The sequence below is a fragment of the Gallus gallus genome, chromosome 2 (assembly GCF_016699485.2).
Source record: "Gallus gallus isolate bGalGal1 chromosome 2, bGalGal1.mat.broiler.GRCg7b, whole genome shotgun sequence".
NCBI lineage: Eukaryota > Metazoa > Chordata > Aves > Galliformes > Phasianidae > Gallus > Gallus gallus.
Genome location: NC_052533.1, coordinates 123441045 through 123462579, shown reverse-complemented (window position 1 = coordinate 123462579; position 21535 = coordinate 123441045). Strand labels below are relative to the sequence as shown.

The 21535-nt window shown below is 36.7% G+C and overlaps 1 long non-coding RNA gene across 1 annotated transcript; it reads left to right on the top strand.

Moving 5' to 3' along the window:
• The first annotated feature begins 17776 nt into the window (after positions 1-17776).
• Positions 17777-21060, top strand: LOC121110007. The gene is made up of 3 exons (XR_005857494.1): positions 17777-17959; positions 20174-20235; positions 20851-21060. It is a non-coding gene; the product is annotated as an uncharacterized LOC121110007 (long non-coding RNA).
• The last annotated feature ends 475 nt before the right edge of the window (positions 21061-21535 follow it).

Genomic DNA, 21535 nt, shown 5'->3' with positions numbered 1-21535 from the left:
TGACCAGGATGTCCTGCAGGAAAGTGTCAAACTCTTTGCACAAGTCCAGATACATGTTGTCAGTTGCTCTTCCTTCATCCACTGATGCTGTAACTCCATCATAAAAGGCCACCAATTTTGTCAGGCATGACTTGCCGTTGGTGAAGCCATGTCAGTTACCACCAATCACCTCATCATTATTTTCTATGGGCCTCAATAGAGCCTTCAGGAGCATCAGCTCCATGATCTAGCCAGGCATAGAGGTGAGACTGGCCTGTAGTTCCCTGGATCTTCTTTTTGTCTTCTTAAACTATCCAATTGCAAATGAATAGCAAAACTAGGAAAGGAAGAATGTCAAAGCTACTTTCATTTATGCAGCTTCAGCAATCCAGAATTCTACTTGGATTTCCTTTTCATATTTACAGACTGAAGGAATAGGAGGTATTTTGAAACACTGTAAGAGTTTAGTAGTCAATGGCTCAATGTCCAAGTGGAGACTGGTGAAGAGTGGTGTTTGTCCAGCTAGTTAGACTTGGGCCAGGATAGGCTCAGATATAGAATAAACTCAGAATATTTTAAGACAGACTGAAAGACCTGAGATTGTTTGTTTTAAACATAGAACTTGCTTCTACAAACTTGTATAAGCCAGGAAAATTAAATTTTCTTACATCTGACTCTTCCTTTACACACTGGCTGTGGTAGAAGTTTATCAAGTCTGGAAGTGACAGATAAGACTGCGCACTCTGCTTGTAATTTCCTTATTTTTAAGTCACTATTGATACTCAATCTCACAGACTTTTTATCTTTTTCCTGCCTTTGTGCATATTAGAAGAAAAATGTCTGAATTGCTGCAGCAACAATAACTATCAATACAAACCACCCTAGCTTGTATCTCTTTTGCCACAAAAAGCCTATTTATTGCATTCACTAATGCTTTTCACATGCTGTCAAGAGTGTCTTTTCCTGTGTAAGAATCTGTACAATTAAATGGAAAAAAAAAAAAGTCAATAACATAGAATTTTAGTAACATCTTGTTTACTCATCCTCACTGGTTATCTCTTTCATGTCCTTTGATTGCTTGTTATCCTTTTCCTGTAGGTTTGAAAGGTTTATTGATGGTTGTTAATGTTGAAACATTGTAAAAGGACTTTGTTAGTGCCTTAAATGTTGTTAGGATGGAACTCCAGAATAATTAAAAACAATGTTCATTTGATTGCTTTTTTTAAAAAAATTAGATAGATACTGAGGTGTTCATGGATTTATTAGTCAAAAAATGTGTAAAAAAAAAAAAAAAAAACAACCTGTACAGTGCAACAGTTTTCAGGATGCTTGCAGCTGGTAAGGATTTTTTGTGCACTGTGATTACCCAGGATACAGTAGTGCATTCATGCACGGTGGTGCACTTTCCCAGGTATTTTGACCTCTTGGCTCTTGGCTAAAAAACTTCCACCTTCCCAGAACCAGAGCAAGCTGGTGTAGTTCTACCGATGTATCAGCTCTTTTTGAGGTAGTTGGCGAATCTACATGGAAAGGTGAAAATCTAAAAAAATTATGATTTAGATGCCATCAAGCACTCCTGTGTACCTAAATTTCTCACTAGATCTCACTATCACTAGATCTCACTAGATCTAGTCTCTGATTAGTTCAATATTTAACAGAAAAGCACTACTCACTGGGAATCAGTTAACTTACAATTATTTAATAATTATTTAGATTCCAAACTACTCATAAGACCAATTAACTACTGTATTAACGAAGTGAAAATCTTACAGGATGAAAACAGCAAATTTCTTCATGTGCCATTCTCAAACTCTAACCTTAAAACTAGACATAAGGAAAGCAGAGAAGACAAAGCACAAATGGGGCCAAACACTTCATTGCTGCTTTTCTGTAAACTAGACCTGTCTTTTGTGAGGTGTCTCTAAATGACGTATTAGTCACATTCAGACAGTTTTGAATAAAATCATGAAGTCAGTGAAGTTCTGCCAGTTTTATTTTGAAGCTTGCCAGTATTAGATGCATCTTGAGGCTCTAATATTCATTTAAATGATCCGTTTATCCACACTGCAAACCTGGAATAAATATGCTGCCAGCTTGAATTAATGATTAATCCAATAACTATGCAACATCAGAGCAATTAAAGTTATTTCTAACATTTTAAAATTTGTATTAAAAAAGATCTAACCACATACCTTCTTTTCAACCCTCTTCTACCCTTGCAGATAACTCTCACTTTTTTTTTCCCCCTTGGGAAATGGTCGTGTATTACTTCTTAAGGTTTTAAATCAGCACTGTAATGAAACAGTGAAATGGTTAGCTCAGTGCAATAAAAACATGGTGGTAGAATCAGATTGCAAAGTTGTTAAGTCTTCCTTCCTTATCCTTCCTTAATTCATATTATATTACATCTGCGAATGTATGAGCATACTTATCTAAGGTTACATTACATACATTTAAGATAAAGCTTCAATTTTACGTAAGGTCTAAAACTGTTTTCTGGAATGTAAGCTTTGATATGCCAAATTACAGGATACTTTTCTGTGAATTTCAAGTTTTTATTAAAATCCAAAAGTTGTACTTGGAAAATAAGAATGGAAACAATAGGTGGCACATAAATATTCTTACACTGCTGCAAGGAATGAGAACCAGCAGATGTTTAATTTCTTCGTTAGGATTGAGGTATGTTCATTCCCATTGTGATGAGATGTCACAGGTATGCTGCTAGGCAAGAATTCTTTTTAGAGTACTTAATGTGAGAAGTATCATCATAGTTACTTCTTCTGTATATCAAAGGAATAGAAAATCATTACGTGATGACCTTGAATTCATTTATTAATTAAAGTATGTCAGTTCACTGTCTACCATAGTTGTCAGAATCAGTGGTTAATTGCCTTCATCAACAGTCTTATTTTGAATTATGATGTAAGCGAAGATTTCTAGGTGCTCTGAACTATTTCTTCAGTTTACCTTCCTACCTTCAGCTTTGATATTTTATGTGAAGTGTGGAAATTATATTAAATGATCGTTTGTGAGCTATTTAAAAAAATATTATTTCTAATGGCATTTGGGATTAAATTTTAATCTCATATCTTTCTATAAATAGAATAAAACTGTATACTTCTCTGAATGAATTTAACTTTTGAATGAATATCCAGAAATAAAATAAGCTTTGAAAATATTTGCATTCTCTTAAAATATAAAATAATCAATATATGTACAATTTATCTTCAGGACCACTGCCTATTTCAATGCAAAATAAAACAAAACTCAGGATACTTCATGCCCAAGTATGCCAAAAAGGGTGATCTTTGTTTTACTACAGATACTTTACAGCTAGCTATGGCGTATTTGGTCTGATGCCTAAGTATGATTATTCTCTGGGATTGCACTTGAAAATACTGCAAAATTGTTTCATATTTCACATTTTGTACATCCCATTCTTAAAACTAAAATATGTATTTGGTCTATTCCTATAGTACTTGACACCTCAACTTTCATCCATCCTGCAGGTTTACAATGAATCAATTATGCTTCTTATTTAAGTGACAGTATTCCATCCAGTAAGGCTTCCTGAAAAGTAAGGACAAATTGTGAAATAAGCACTGCCACATTGTCAGCCATCCTCCAATCTTGCTTCAATTTGGAGAAGACACTGCCCTTCTAAACGCCCTTTCACAGTCAGACTTTAAATTTTCACATGCCTGTTATAATTTCCATTTATATCACTGAAGTTCTTCTGTTGTTGCTAGTGCTGTGGAGATAAAATTAAGAGTCTGCTTTCAGTTCCACATAAATTTAGTATAAAATGAAATCTAAAGGCATTGTTAACTAGTGAATTCTTTCCTGATATTGTGAAGATAAACTTTTTAAAATTTCACAAACACAGAAGTTTGTATGTGACTTATATGGTTGATAAGATTTAACCTAGACTAAAATTAGAATGCCCAACAAAGATAATCTATTTAGGACAAAGTGTGCTATTTATATATTGAAGAATATTCCATATGCATTCTTAAAATGGGATTATACAGGCTAAATGCAATATTTCTCACCTAAAAATCAAATCAGAGGAAAATCTGAAATTATAGTAATGAACTTAGTCTATTTAACAAGCGAGTTTATCATCCCTTTTGTATGCATTAACAGTTTAAAGAAGCTACACTAAATTATATTTATCTACTCATGTTTTGGATTTTAGAAGTTTATTTTGTTTCTTTTCATAAAAATTATATATTATAACAGTTAAGACATTAAAAAAGAGTCATAGATGGGATGTAGTGGAATAATGAAAGATCTTGCCACTGGTTTAAAGCAGATTTGATGTGCATTTCACTAACCACACATTTTTATGTAAATTCTGAATATTTTTCTGTATCGTAATAGGAACCAATCTTTCCAGAATTCCTATCAATAACATATGCTAAAACCTTATTGGTCTTAGAATGCCTGTGTTGAATGAATACCAGTTCTGTGCAATTATCCGTGATCCTCTCTCCATTGTTCTCCCAGTCTGTGTACACCATACATGCAGTGTTTTCCAAGGCAACATGGATTATTGCCTTTTGCCACTGTTCTATATGGTTGGTTTAATAGCTGGACCCAAGTATGTTCAGCTGTAAGTCTTCAACCCAGGCCACTGGCTGCTTTGCTGTTCTGTACACAGAAGGCTGCCAACTGCTCTTGGCATTATATAGCTGTGGTATGATCTGTCATTTTTCTAGTGAGGTCCAGATGACTTCAAGAGATAAAAGTATTTTTTAATTCGTCAGAATGTGCTTTGTTACCTGTGAAGATGGTGTGCTGGATCCAACACCAGAAGGTAAAGACCCTGTTCTGTTTCTTTGCCCTTGCCATCAGTTTCTTGGATGTCTTTTCAGGGCATTAGGCATACCTACTGTTATCCATTATGTTTTCAGATTCCCAGATGCCACTGAATCACATGAATTCTCCTATGATGTGTTGCTCATTTCCTGAGTCAATGTCAGATAGGTCAGAAATTGTAAAACCTATCTTAAGTTTTCTCATCACATTTTTTGCCCTTAAGACACACTTTCAGAAATCTGAAAATTAACCTTCTGTCATCCACATATTTTCTAAATCTTGATCCAATTTTTTCTGGGTTAGTTTTGTATCCTTAAATCCTCTTTTGTATTTGCTCTTTTTTCAGCCGGTACACATCTCCTATGTAAAATACAGATTTTTCTTATGTCTCCTAAATCTGTAGGGGTTTTCTGCACAGTCTCCTCAGCAACAGAGCATACTTGTTCCTTAAAATCCATCCATCTATACTTTTCCTTACTTTCATGAAGAAAGGGTATAGTTGCAAGCAGAAGTAATCAACGTTTTACTTTTTAAAGCTACCCATGAGAACTTCTCTTCCCTGTGCCCTCTTGCCAACAGTTCTCAGAGGTAAAACATTTCCAATTTCAGGATTTTTACTTAACTTTTATTGACAATTCGGGTACTATTAGAAAAAGAAACAGAAACAAACAAACAAAAAAAACCTATAAACCATTAAGTATATTCCTCACACTTTCCTCCCACATTCCTAGCCTCAGCTGTTCACTTCTGCCGGTTAACATGATTCCACTCTTCAAACTGCTTCCACATTGCATTAGCCACTCTCTCGGAGTCTGTATATACATATAGTGGGGCCACTGATGGTTCTGAACACGTTCCAAAACTATTTTCAAGACCATTAATTTTGCAAAGTGACTAGAGCCTCCAGTATCTTTGTAGGTGGCAGCTTCTCCTGTGGAGGGACTCCAACCAGCAGCTCACCACCTCCTGATCCGTGTTGTAATTTCACAAGCTCCATCTGTAAACAAATTCTACTGTTTGTTTTCAGCACTTATTTCATCATATGCTGGGGCTTCAACAGCCTTAGAAATTTGCTTTCCTTACAGTATTGACTTACAGGATTATCGTCTAATGAATTCAGCTAACCCCAGTTGGATCTTGAAATGGTTCATGCCCACTGACTAAGGGTCAGGGCCAATTTTTGCCACATAATTCTTGTTGCTCATTCATCAACAAATTTTGAATTCTTGAGCAGGACAGGTAGTGTAACATGTAACCACAGTGTCTGCTCTGTGCCTTACATGTCAGTGACATGCAGAGCGCCTTCATCTACAGTTTAAGCCTCTTCCTCCAGAGGAGTGTGATTATTTTCCTCTCCATTCTAGCCCCAACTCCACAATCCCAACAGCCTGCCTCTAATCCCCTGAGAAGCTAATTAAACAAAACACTGCTCTTGTTATCAGAAACTGACTTACTTTCCTGCACTGGTATATAAAAAAATTGCTGGGTTGCTACATTTCTGGATCAGAAGTAATGCCATTGCACAGGCTATCTCCTGCTTGATCTGGCCAAAAATCTGTGATTTCATTCAAAGCTAAAACTTGCTGGTAACCATCATGCTCCAGCAAGTTTTGTGCCTGACAAATGGGACTGCTGTAAGGTGAACCTTATAACCTTTGAGAACCTCCTGTTTTTCCAGCAAATAAATTAATCTCCAAGGAGACCCCACAGCCTCTGGGCAACCTGTGCCAGTGCTCTGGCACTTAACAGCACAGCAGTGCTGCCTGGTGTTCAGAGGGAACCTCCTGTGCTACAGTTTGTGTCCATTGCCTTCTGTCCTGCCACTGGGAAACAATGAACACGGCCTGGATCTGTTCTAATTTCACCCTTCCTTTTGGTATTTGTATGCACTGATGAGATCTCTCCTGAGCCTTCTCCTCTCCAAGCTGGAGTTCTAGCGCTCTCAGCTTTTTCTCCAGTCCTTTAATCATTGCTGTGACTCTTTGCTGGACACTCAACAGGATTTCCCTATCTCTCTCTGTTTCCAAGCTGTTGTAACCAAAATCTGTTTTGAAGAAAACAGTCTCAACTTGGAGGATATATTGTAACTTGTTGCCAGTTAACACAGAATTTTGATTACTGACTCAGGGAATGAGAAAAGAAAAAAAACAACACATAAACAATCAAACAGGCAACAAATTTCATCCCCTTGTGCCAAGCTCAGTTTCAGTTAAACATTTTTTGTACCCCTTCCTAGTCTTAACTCACCCTATATTGGCGGTGGGTAATGCTCAATCTACCACAATTCCTCTGTTGACATGATAAGCAGAGCAGGAAATTAGAGCTTGTGAGTTTTTCATCACTTCCTACATCTTATTTGTTTTCCTCTGTCTTAGCACTGACCACCCAGAGCTGTAGCCCCTCAACAGTGTCACTGGTCCAGTGTACACTGTCTATAGCCATGGTCCCTCAGGCTGCTCATGTCCCAATGCGGGATCACTCATGGCTGCATTTCCTCAGAGTAGGTATGTCCTAACCCTTAGCATAGCTATCCATAGGCTGAAATCACTTAGGAATGTAGATTGTCACAGAGCACCTTCTTCTGGAAATACTTCATTCATGTCCCCAGCAACATTTACTTCCTCTTGTTCCCACCACAGTGGTTGCTGCTCCCTCTTAAACACATCAGAACCTGGGCTTCTCTGGTTGGCTGTGATTTTGATGCACAACGAGGTGCTCACACTGGTGTCAGAGCCAGCTTTATCTGAGTGTGACAGGCTCAGGGCCATCTCTGGTTGCTTCCAAAATCAGTTAATCACTGTGATCAGTACAACAGTAGAACCATTTATGGCAAATATAATATTTCGTTTGCCAGAGCACAAAAATTTAATAGCATTCATTGCATTTTATCTTCATTGTACCTTCTTTATGTAACTTTCTTAACACTGATAATGTGCCTACATATGTTCTATTTGTCTTAAAAATGGCTTTTTGAAATATATCCAAAACAAAAAGTTCCTTTATGAATCATGTCTTAAAATATAGCCCCTTTTACTAGTAGGCACTGCTTTATGTCTGTGATGCCTGAAACATCATTTAAAAATTGTGGTAAGATTCTCTAGGATTAATGACCCTCATATTATTTTTCTCAAATGCTGTCCTTTGATTTCTTTTTTTATGTTGCTATATACAGAAGTTTCTGAAATGTGCATAGTATTCGGAAGCTAAAGGACTTAAGATAATTAACCACCTCTATAACTTGCTGGGGTCATTTCTCATTTTGGATTCCTTTACTCGTTCTCAAAGTTGCTGTCAGAGCTGGAGAAAACCACCTGTCAAGATACAAAGAAAGGAGCAATTCCACTTCAATATTCAATTTATCTACATTCTGACTGCTATTTTTCCTTTGAATCTACACGTGAAATTCTATTTTATTGATGCCATTTTTTACCCACCTAATGAATGATTGTATTGGCTGTAAAGTTGGTAGAACTGTGTATCTCTGTTTTCTGGTAATATTCTGCCAGTGGGCATTCAGACTTGGCCTGTCAAAATATATAGTCAGTGGCTCAATTGTTCATCTGGCTTACGAGGGAATTAATTTTTCATATCACAAAAAGTGTGCATTATTTTTCTGTTGAAACTGTTGCCAATATTACTCAACTATTTTCAATGGTATCCAAAATGGTTCTGGATAATGCTAGTATTCAAGCTTTTTAAAGATTTTTTTTTTTTTTTTTTTAATATATAAAAGACAATGACAAATTGGTAGTCATTCTATTTTCTGCTACTATTCTATCTCACAAGCTGCTTTTGGACATATATTCATGCTTCAGTTTACTCTGAAAATGTCTACCTTATCTTCTTTAATTATGGAGATATTTTCTGAAATGCTAGTGAGTTCTGCAAAGTTTGTCTTAAACACTGCTTTGTGTGGCCTTTTTTTTTAATAATTTCCTCAAATAATAAGCAGGTAGCAGAACATGTGTATTTGTATCCATACTGTATCTCGATTTTGAGTAAAAAGAGTATTTTTTTTCAGTCTTACTTCCAGTGTGATCACATACTCTGCTCTGAACAATGCAGTTCAGAGAACAAAAAGAAGAAAAAGCAAGCAAGAAAAAAAAAACGTGGACAGGTGGGCCCATGCCAATCTCATTTACTTCAAGGCCAAGTGCAAGATACTGCACCTGGGTCAGGGCAATTCCAAGCACAGATACATGATGGTTAGAGAATGGCTTGAGAGCAGCCCTGAGGAGAAGAACTTGGGGGTGTCAGTTTATGAAAGACTCAACATGAGCCAGTAATGTGTGCTTGAAGCCCAGGAAGCCAAGCATATTTTGGGTTGCATCAAGAGAAGCATGACCAGGAGATCAAGGGAGGTGATTCTGCCCCTCTACTCTGCTTTTGCAATACACCACCAGAGGTACTGTGTCCAGTTCCGAAGAACCCAACAGAAGGACATGGAACTGTTGGAGCAGGTCCAGAGGAGGGCCATGAAGATGATCAGAGGTCTGGAGCACCACCTCTACAGGGACAGGCTGAGGGAGCTGGGACTCTTCAGCCTGGATAACAGAAGGCTCTGAGGAGACCTGATAGCAGCCTTCCAGTGCCTGAAGGGAGACCAAAGGAAAGCTGGGGAAGGACCTTTCATAAGGGCATGTAATGACAGGGGAAATGGCTTTAAACTGGAAGAAGGTAGATTTAGACTAGACATTAGGAAGGAATTTTTTACTGTGAGGGTGGTGAGACACTGGAACAGGTTGCCCAGCAGGGTTGTGGGTGTCCCCTCCCTGGTGGTGTTCAAGGCCAGGCTGGATGGGGCTTTGAGCAACCTGGTCTAGAGGGAGGAGTCCCTGCCTATAGCAGGGGGTTGGAACTAGATGATCTTAAAGGTCTCTTCCAACCCAAGCCATTCTATGATTATGTGATTCCGTGATTCTATGATAATTCACTTATAACTGTATATTAATTAAAATTAATGAAAATATTAATATAAATGAAATATTAAAATCAGTTTAATTTCACTAGTGTTACACAGGTGCTTTCAACTTTTTAAAGAAATCTATATTTTAAAGTGAAATTAGCATTTGCTTTAACATAAAGACACAAAATCCTTTTCAGGGAGAATCATCAAAGTCACTTGATTTATAAAGATAGAGCCAGCAGCTCTAACTCGGGGAAGCTTGCTCGGAAATACTTTTTTTGATATCATTTTTACATTGCTCTGCAAGCAGTTTTGACTAATAATGGTACTTCATAGTGTACCTAGGGCACTTTTCTGTATAATGGCCCAACTATTCGCTGCATAACTCAACATCTGATTGAGAATATACTTTAGATATATCAAAACCGTCGTTCCTTCAGGAAGTAACAGCAAAGACACATAAAGAAAGAAAAGTTGTGATTATTTTAGCTCTTTTACTCACTTGTTAGCTTTATAAGGCTCCACGAATTTCATACCTGAATGTTATTATGGAATGGGCCCTGTTAGCAGGCAGAAGAACTTAAAAATTCTTTTGGACTTAAAGTGTCTCATTATTAAAACTGTGGAAAGATGTCTTGTGTATTTTTGTTTTGTGTAATTATTTCTTATTTTTCCTTTTCTCCATAAAGTATCACAATATAGAGCATCTTCCATGATACAGAATGCAGTGAAATCTCATTTATATCACCATGGGCTTGCCTGAATCTCTGATTAGACTGCTCATATGAAAAACTGCATGTTCATGAAGGTGTCTGTCACACAGTGTCACCACTGAATGTACACTTGGATACATAGCATATAATCCACTAACAAAGAATATATTAATATAGAATAGTGTTGGTAGTCCTTGGTAAAGAAAGAGTAAATAGCATGTTGTTGTTGGCAAACTTACGTTGTTTTAGCTTTACAGAATATCTTTCTACATACTTTTTACACTTGAGTAATTACCAAACCATTTCTACTAGAACTCTGAAATAAGAAGCTGCCACAAAATATTTCATCAATAACATTTATTGACATGAAGATATGAAATATCAACCTTTAAATACCAAAATTATTTTAACCCTTGAGATTAGATTTTTTATCATCCCAAATCAATTCCGACCCCAGTAAAGCTGCATTGATATTTTTTATGACTTTCAGAGCAGAAAGTCAAAGCACACTGATGAATGTAGTTTTTCCATGTAACTGACTAGAGATTTAGAGGGCTGCAGAGTAAAAGTGGAATACATTAAAAACAAATTAAAAGAAAAGTTGCAAAGTAAAAGCAGAGCTATGTGAGCGCTGGGCAGAGAAACTAACATTTTGGAGTTTGTCTGAATTAAAGAATTTTCTTCTGTGTTTCTTCTTTCAGTTGTCTGCCAACTTGTGCCTTAGACAAAAAAAGTCTGGGAATAATAATGGCATCAGTAACCTCTCATAATTATGGCACCATGAAACCATATCACCTTTGAGGAGCATTAACTACCACGCGTTGAGAATTCTTGACGCAATCTTCTCTTTTTTTTTTTTTTGTATTTCTGAGTCATCTCACCATGCAGTCTGTTTCGTGATGTTTAATTCTAAAGGAGGAATTACCTAACTATCCCAGTGGCATTTCTTGCCTTAATTTGCTGAGATGAGCTAATTGGTAACTCTTATGCAGAGGTAGAAAACACTGAAACAAAACCAAATGTTCTTAAAGGGATTGCTTTAGCTCACAAAACAATACATTTCCCAATACCTTTTCACTAGAATTTATTTCAGTGGGTGTCATGGTTTTATGATTTTTGTTATCAGTATTCCACATCATAACATCATGTAGTGCACTGGGAGTTAAAGAGTTAATGCTCCAGTTCCGTGGATTGTCGATATTTCTGAGTACCTACATCTCAGAAGAGAACTACATATCCCAGAAGACTTTCACCGTTCCATTTCCATTTTCTCTTTAGAGGGAAAGATAAAACTGCTCGCAAGTCACGAGACTGCCCTTCTTTTACTGCTCATCTCTGCAGTATGTGTTCCTTAGCCATCTCACCCTCAGCATTAGAGTGAGGTCTTCAGTTTTGGACACTCTATCTCTCATTTTATTTATTAGCTTCAATTCCAGTTATTTTGTATTATATTGTGTTATCTTGCATTCTGATGATGTATTTAGTAAATTAGTTTTCTCCCTTAGCTCGTTGTAGCTGCTTTAGGCTCATCACCCTACATTTTTCCTTCCCTTCTTCCCCCTCTCCTGGGGCATAGGGTCTTGGGTCCTCTGCTCCCAGTCAGTCATGAAACTAGGCTGAACTGGCCCAGAAAACCATTGACAGTGGGTTAGGTTAGACACTTGGGATAAACTTATTTACTACTTTACAGGCAAAGCTAATAAGTAGAAAATAAGATTTAAGCACAAAACTGGTTCACGACCATCCTGCCTTGGATTCACAGGTTTTCAGTTCTAGATTTTTGGATATGCACCACATAATGATCTAGCCACCACTGGCATCATAATGACACAATCTCAAGAAACCAAAAGGTCATGTACTTGGTAGAGTGAGTGCTCAAAGTCAGACTTACTTGCAGAGAAAAACCAACAGTTTATTCTAAGTATATCTTACTATGTCTATAATTGTATCTGTGCTTGGCTTCTTCTATAATATGTAAAGAAAGATTCCTCTAGAGGATGTTTCAGCATGCTAAGTTAAAGACATCTTCGTTTAGAAGGACGCTGTCACTCTCAATGACTAAGAAAGTTGTGGAGATTTTTCTTTTTCTACTTCACTTCCTGCCAAAGTGTGAGTAACTCCAAAGAAGAAACATCACGAACCAATTTAAAATGGACTTATAATGGATATTTGGTAGATATCTTAAAATAAGTCTGTTTTCTTACAAAAAATTAAGATCTAATATAATTTGTGCTACTTGGATTCTAATCTTGGTTAATTAGCTAAAGGAGCATTAACAGTTCCTTTCAAAACATGAAGGAAAAAACATTTATCCTGAGATACTGAAAGATTAATTTGAGAACTTTCCATATTTAAAGAATTGAGGGATATTAAAGTTCACAGTTATTGAGGTTTACATTGAAGAGTCTTATGCTTTCATGTGAGAGAACATTAATTTCTATTGTTAGCATGATAATTTTACAGAAAAAATATACTGGAGTAATTTATAGTTTTACTGTCAGGAAAACACTGAGGTGAGATTCTAGTCTTTATAGATTCATACAATATCCTGAGTGGGAAAGAACTCACAATGATCACAGAGTCCAACTCCTGGCTCCCACAGCACCACACAAAATTCAAACTCTATATCTCAGAGTATTGTCTAAACACTTCTTGAACCCTGGTAGCCTGGGGCTGTGCCCACTGTGCTGGGGAGCCTGTTTCATGCCCACTGCCCTCTGGTAAAGGACTTTTCCTAACCCCCACCTGACCCTCCCATCACAGCTCCATTCTGTTCTCTCAGGTCCTGTTGCTGTCACCAGAGAGAAAACATAAGCACCTGCCCCTCAGCTCCACTCATATGGAAGTTGTAGGCAACCATAAGGACTCCCCTCAGTCTGAGGCACATCCTTGAAGCCTGGTATTGCCTAAGAATGGGTAGACTTGCCTTGGCTACTAGTAACCATTCCAGCTGTGGCACTGCTGGAACAAAGATGGTCCTTGGGCCTGTCATGAGGTCCCAGGCTACGGCAAGTATGGGGGAGCCTCAGAGGTGGATAGGGTATAGGTGGTACCCTCAGTGCTGTGGCAACAATGTTCAACACACTTGGTAGAACAGACGGCTTTACTGCAGGATTACTGCATCAGAACTTCACTTAGACGCTCTGGAGGTAAAAATCTTTTTGGTTTCTAGCCTAAATATTAATGTTTAGAGGGCTTTTTTTCTTGCATACCTACCACCTGAGGAGATCAGAATAAATCAGAATTAATGTGGATACTGTGTTCTTGCAGGACCAGGAGTGTACATTTTGGAAAAACAAAGAGAGAGGCTATGGATTTATCTAAACATTCACCCAGTGTAAAGGAAAAGATTATTTCAAATCCCATTTCTCTTGCTTCCAGGTATATAACAGATATATATCAGAATATACCAAGAATTCAGCAGCCACGGCATGACAGGGCACCTGTGTTATGCCAGCGAGAAGGCTCAAGCAGAACATATCCCCTCTATCCATCTAAAGCAACAGCTACAATTTTCTAGTTTCCAGTTTCCTGTGTGAATTCCTCCTGGAGCATATATCAATGCTACTTTAACTTCAGGATTAATTCAATGCTACTACTAAACCTTATTTACTCATCATCTTTGACGTCACATCCCAGGCATTTTACCAGCATCTCCTTTGGCATCTGGAACATATTTCCATTTAAACTGATTTACCTATAATTTCATGTGTATGTTTATTATTTCCTTAATCTATTTCAAACTTAGCACATAAGTGTACGTGTATACGGTAACTAGAGATATCATTAAAAACTTCATTAATACTGGGACTAAACTTAAAGAGAGATCTTCATTTCTATTCTAACTGTTCAGATAACTACACAAATTTAGCTTTAAAACTAAATGTTGGGTAACCAAATGTATTGTGTTTCCTAATAACTACACACAATCTTTTTTCAGAAGAATATTACAATGTGCATTTTATTAATGTTGTCTTATTTTCTTCATACTTGCTTTCTATACACAATTCCTTTGAGTGATAGGCCAGGACCTCTGAGAGACCTACCTAATGACACAATTTTGCTGAGTAATATTTCTTAACTTTTCTCAGCCACTGTTCCCAGAATACAAATGTAGTGGGAAATTTTTCCTTTGTAGCTAAGCACACCATGGGAGTAATTTTGTAATAATACTGAGCAGAACAGCAGTTTGACAAAATGATGTATAATCTCTGTTTATTATCCAGATTTAGTTCTGTTTGCCTCTGTTAAACATGTTTGAACTGTTTTCAAAGGGGGTAGTAGTTTTTTGTTATCCATAACAAAATGTTCTGCTTGGAATTAAATCTGCAACAGAGTTGTCTAATGGAGCTTCTAAATTAGGAGGGTCTTCAAAGTACTCATGAAGAGATTAAGATGAAATGAGTTAAGACTTCTTTTTTAAGAATTTGCTTTGTGTAGAGAAGAAAACATAGCCATATGGGCAACAAAAAATGTTCTCTGGAGTTCCCTAACTCTTGATGAGTGTTCTTCCCCGCCTAGAGTAAACAGAAATACCCAGCCACTTACTTCCTATGTCCTCCCTTATTCACTTAAATATTTTAATCAACTGGAATATTGTCATTTCAGTTAGGTTAGCAATGTTATTGCCCTCTTGTGGATGTATTTATTTGCAGTTGTATAAAAAATCCTGAATTCAATTTGAAAAACATATGCTCAGTAACGGAACTAGAAAATGCCATTTGATTTAAAAATATCCCTTGAATTAGTTTTTGGTAGTTATGTGTACATGATTATAAAGTATAAATGATATTTCAAGACAAAAAACTTTTTCTATTGCATTAAACAATGAATAAAGTCTATTGAAACAAAGGTTCAAAATATGCCTAGCAATGGCATCGGACAAGCAAGTGATGTTATTTTAGAAAGCCTAGACCATATAATCAGGCTGAGTGCGTGACCATGTAGTATGTGTACTAATCAATCTCAAAAATTCCCAGCCTTTATTCATGTTTCATTGTAGTATCAATGATTTGCTAAATTTCTGAAAATTGACAGCAAATCAAAATTGTATGGCTTCTGTTGCGGGCACACAGAATCCAAACTAAGGGTAAGCAAAAAGAAAACATTGTCAGAAGAAGATTACGGAATCATAGGGAAGCATGCAAAAAATACACTTTTTTGAATCACAATATAAGGACTAACATTTAAAGGACTGATCTAATAAGGATACTTAAGGTGAACTAATAAGTAGATAGACTTTAAAAAGAGCCCACTAGATTAAATACTTAACTCATTGATTTCTAAGAGCATCATTTAATAAATCCCATTTGTCCTTATGAATTGCATTGCAGCCCCCTCAAATGTGTATAAATGAGGCCTTTATACCCAAAGTGAATAATATTTTATATATTTTAATTTGGAACAGCAATCAGTGAATGGCTTTTTATGATGTGTCTGATTTTTTATGAAATACAGAATAATGTGAGTAAGATGTGGCTACACAAATATCACAAATACAAAAGTTGTACCAATTCTAATATTAACAAAATTTGATTGTTTAATCTGTTTTAAACATCTAGTTGGCGTTTCCATATTCAGACTCCATGAGGAAGACTTATTTCATACAATAAGGGCTAACAAATATTTATTAAATGACTCATTATTTGTCTAAACCATTTCTTAACACATAGTGGGGTTGAAAGCTTGACTGAGAGAGACTGATTACTATAAATTCCACTGCTTATATTGTGAATGGTATTACTTTGGATTTACACTGCTGGTCCCTGAGTGTACTAAAAGGTTTTAACTACCCTAACCCAAGCAAGCTTGGGGTAGTTAACTTTTAACTACCCTGAGTGAGCTTCACTTACCTTCTCTGTCTGCAGGCATGGCAGATTCATTTAGGCTCATTCCTAGACACCCAGACCTGCCCTGAGTTATGTTGTAGCTGACTGAGCTTAGATCTATCTCCTGCTGTCCTGCTTTGTAGGGTTCCAGAACAGACCTTGCACCTAGGTTGCAAATAGCCTTGTCTCCAGTCCTGCCTCCCACAGATCAGAAGGGGATTCCTTTGGCTCACACTAGACCTGACTCATGACCTTGCCTAGGACTGCAAATGGACCCTGTGCTTCCGATGCAGCAGAGCTGTGCCTTTGCTGGGGAAGGAACTTCCTTGCCTGTCCTAAACTCATTCTCAACTCTTACCTCATCCTCTCTGATGGACCAACTGAGCTCTTGTTGCTCCCTGGAATAAAAAAAAAAAGAGGGTGAAAAAAATATTTTTTTCCTATTAATTTTACACCCAGTAGTAATAAATTAAGCTAAAATTTATATTTGTTTGAATTTTATGAATCATTCGATGTTCCAGGGTTTAAGAGCAGATTGGGCTTCTACACATCACTCAACAAGAATTAGAGATAAATTTTCCAAACAGGTATTTCTTGCATTATTCTGAATATTCTGTAATTTAATATAATTCTACTTCTGTCATACACAAGCCATATATACTCATATGAACTACCTTTCACATATAAGCACAATTCAGAGATTTTTAATAGACTATACAACATCAATTAACTATTATGTTCTACCTATAACTTTTTTTTTTTTCGTATTGCATGTTTTGCCAACTACGTTCTCACAGCAATTGTTGATTGAGACAAAAAATACATTGGGACCTCCAAGTAAAGTAATAATGACTGTGAAAGTAGGTTTTTACTGCTGAAATCTAATACTCGGCAAACACAAATCATCCTTGGACTATCTGGTGCCTACTTAAGGAGTTAACCTGCAGGGGTGATGGATGGGTTGCACAACACCAATCTGATGATAGAAGTGTGGGCACATACTGTACCCTTGTATACTGCACCCTGTATCCTTGTGTACCCTTTGAGAAGAAAGTAAAGAGATGGAATCTAAAAAGAGGCTGCTTTGCCTGTGCCATAATAAAAGACTGACCATGCAGGCATCACCATACTGATATAAAACATCTTGTACGTGGTTTCTTACACTGGGGAAGGTGAGCAAGGTGAATTGTGAGATCTGTTAGCCATACATGCAGGTACTTCCCTATACTATCTCTGGGGCAGACCAGCAATAAAACATTCCACCTGCAGCTACTGAAAGCAAGCAAGGATTGAACTGGTCATATTTAATTGTGATCCAGAACAACATTATCTCCAAAAATGCCACTAAGATGGACTCCTCATATTAGGGTATCAATTTGTCATTCTCACTAACTCTGAATTGTGCTTGAGAGTTTCACAAAATTCTATGAAATTTTAGGATTAATTCTTAACATTAATTTACATCAATACCTTTGAATAGGAATACAGTTTTTGTTTGATGAGATCTCAACTCATTTTAACTGAAAATCTAGTGCAGGCTCTTCATCTTAGATCTATGACTTTCACAGAATCACAGTCAAGATGAGGTTGGAAGAGACTTCTGTGTTCCTCTTGTCCAACTGCAGGTCAAGCAGGGGTACCCAGAAAAGGTTGAACAGGACCATGTACAGGACCATCTGTAGAGCATCTCCAAGGAGTCAGACTCCATAAATGTATGTATCAATGCATGTATTACTCCAGCTCATCTTGCAGACTGGTAACTGTGGCAAGCAAGTTCTCTACACATTTAGAGAGATGAAAAAATCAGTCCAGTGCTAATGCAATTGCAAGGTTTTATATTAATTAACCTGATGTTTAACTAAGAAGAAATATATACATCTCTTTCATAACAGTATTCCTTTTTTTTTTTTTTTTTTTTTTTTTTTTTTTGTACATCAAGCATTCTAAATATTTCCAGCACAAGAAACAAAAGCAATGTATTTGTGTATGCCAAGTAATACTGGTGTAGGATATGTTTCATTTCAGTGAGCTACATTAACACAGCTTGTTCCTCAGTATCATTGATATATTAGTGCAAAACAAAAACATTTTTCCCTAGCTGGCATCTCTTCCCAAAAGTGTATATTAAGTTTGCCATGTTACATAAAACTGTATATATTCTCTTATTTTAATACAAAAGTGACATTCTTCTCTGCACATTGCTACCTTTTCTACACCTTGTTACCCTTACAATCCTGCTCTTTGCCCTGTCTGTCAAAATATCCATATTATTAACTCAAAGTCAAAGCTGCTACATAATGGATGTCATGAAGAATAAAAATATGTGCTGCTCAAGAAATTGTCCAAGAAATTTCTCCTAAAAGAAGAGGTACAGAAGACAAATTTGGAAATACAGTGAAGTATAAAGGCAAATATTCAATATGCTGAGTGAACTCATACCACTGGGCTATAATTAAATTACAGGTAACCCCTTGACATTCATTAGACCCAGGATTTCACTATTTTTTTCTCAGGAGATAAAAAACATTTTCTGCCTATTGCGGTTTAACCCACAAAGGCAGCTCAGCACTGTATGACCACTTGCTCCCTCTCCCCTGGTGGGATGGAGGAAAGAATCTGAATGGTTAAAGAGCAGAAACTCATGGGTTGAGATAAAGACTGTTTAAGAAAGCAAAAGCTGTATGTGCTAGCGAAGCAAAACGGGGAATTCATTTGCTACTCCTCAGTGGAAGGCAGCTGTTCAGCCACTTCCAGGAAAGCAGTGCCCATCACACTTAACAGTAACTTGGGAAGATAAATGCCATCATCCAGAGCATTTCCCCCTTCCTCCTTCTATACTCCAGCTCTCATGGCTGAGCATGACGCCATATGGAATGGGATCTTCCTTTGGCCAGTCTGGGTCACTGCCCTGGCAGTGTCCTCTCCCAGCTTCTTGTGCATTCCCAGGCTTCTCGCTGGTAGGGAAGCACAAGAAGCAAATAAGTTTTTTTGCTCTGTGTAGGCACTGGTCTGCAGCCATTAAAACCTTGGTGTACTATTACAAAAAATCAAAACACAGCATCTTACGAGACTCTAAAAGGAAAATTAACTGTATTCCAGGCCAAATAATGACACTATTTTCCTCACCTGGATATCATACTTGGAAAGAAACAACAGTTCATTTTAAGGAGGGAAGGGATGTAACTTGATCCAAAGATATCTCTTCCCTTCCCTTTGTTTTATTTAACATTTTCCTAGGCATTTTTTCATTGTTTCAACATACTCCTGTCAATCTGCAAACTAAAAATCTTTTCTCCCAATTCAGTCAAGTAGTAATGAAGCCACAGAGTTACATTTCCTTATCTCATCCTATTACTTCATTGCTTCTTCCTCCGATGGTGACAATCATGATGTTCTCACACAGTATCATTTTCCCTCTTTCTCTTAGATGCAATACTATCTCATCCTTAGTACATATAATCAACCTCTTGTCAACAGCTGAAAAGGATATTCCCTGATTTAGCTTAGCTCATATTTTTTTTATTATTATTACTAATTTTCTCTTTTCTCTTGTTTTTGTATTTCTCTGCTCTGTTTTTTCTTTGTTATGGATTAATATGAAAGTGGTCTTCACATGGATGTCGGAAGCACAACCTGCCACTCTGAACCGAGAAGAGACAAAAGGTGCAAATGCCTTAAAAAAAAAAAAAAGTAAAACAAAACAAACAACACAACACAACAACAAAAAACGAAACAAAGAACAACAACAAATGGGATCAGCCAGAGCCATTGACAGGAAATGATGAAAGAAATTATGTCCAACAAGCTTAAAATTCTTACAGGATATATAAGAAATTTTAATCTAATCTGCTTCTCTTTGCCTCTTATTTTATGATTTTTCTCCACTTTATTCTTTTGGTGCCCTTTCTCTTTTCTCTGTCTTACAGACAATTCCAGATCTGTGAATAACTGGTCACATCTTCTACAATTAGAAGAAGTAGCACAAAGGGTAAGTAGACTTAATTTTTCTCATGAGCTAAGATTTCTGTTCTGTGCACAGTTTGCAAAACTTACTGTTGGTGGCCAGATATGAGAGATGAAAGAATGCCAGAGCAAGTTTAACTTATTTTTTGTGTCTTAAAAATCAGAGAGCAAATTCCATTGATGGGCAAAATGTTATACATGATTTTAGAATAGGACTATGCAAATGGAAAGAAGATCCAAAGATTCTTCTACACATGCGCTCATCAGAGGATTGTTCCTCAACTGGTACTTTATGAAGTGGGAAAAATTGCAGATTCTTTAAATAAAATGGATGAATACAGTAGGAAGAGAACAGAGACATGGGAAAGAATATTATATTCCCTCTCACTACAACAAAATAGTAGGTAAAAAACTTCGATTGTGACCCCAGGAATAAAGCCTCTGGAGCTGCTTCAGCTTAATTCTAGATAGTAGCCCAAAGGAAGAGAGGCAATACTAAAGAATGACATTAGTATCCTCAGACATTTTAAAAGGGGAAAAACAGCTTCTAGGATATTTTTTGTCTTTTTCTATTTACCTGAAGCTGATGAAGTTTACAGTTGCAACGTACTGGAATAGTCTAAACTACTTTTGTTTACAGGTGCGAGACTCATCTTCCTGAAACATTATCCAGCATTTACTTTGAACAAACTATTTTTTTTTAAATATCTAACTAACCAAATAAATATGATCCTGCACACTAATTCTAGTTTGCTAGAATATTCATAGACAAACAAAAAGCAAGAAATACAATGCCTAAGCGAATTCATTAAAAAAATTAAATGAATATTTACAGAAATAATTCCCTGCATTCATTAGCTTATCTTAATGAAAATTGCTTGCATAAAGAGCAGGTTACTCAACACAATGTCATGTCCTTGCATACCTCACTTTGTTTGTTGTTCTAAATAGTACTGGTCTCATACTTTGTTTTTCTATTGCCCTACTCAAGCTACAGGTTTCCAGCTATACAGGTTGTTCACAAGGCACTATACACTCAGAGATGTTATTTCTTCTTCCCTGTCTTCATTACTCAAACTAAGTAAATAGTCTTCTCATCTCTGGACCTTTACATTGAATAAGAAATAACTTCTTAAAACAAAGGGCAAGTAGAAGAGTAACATTGTGAGCAATGTCACTACTCATTTTGAAATGAGTCATTTATAGCTGCAGTAATAGCAGAGTGGTCTTCAGCAATGTGAATCAAAGCTTGAAAGTCTATCTTTTTCCTCTTCCAACTCAGACAAGACAACTATTACTGGAGAAAAAAAAAAAAAAAAAAAAAA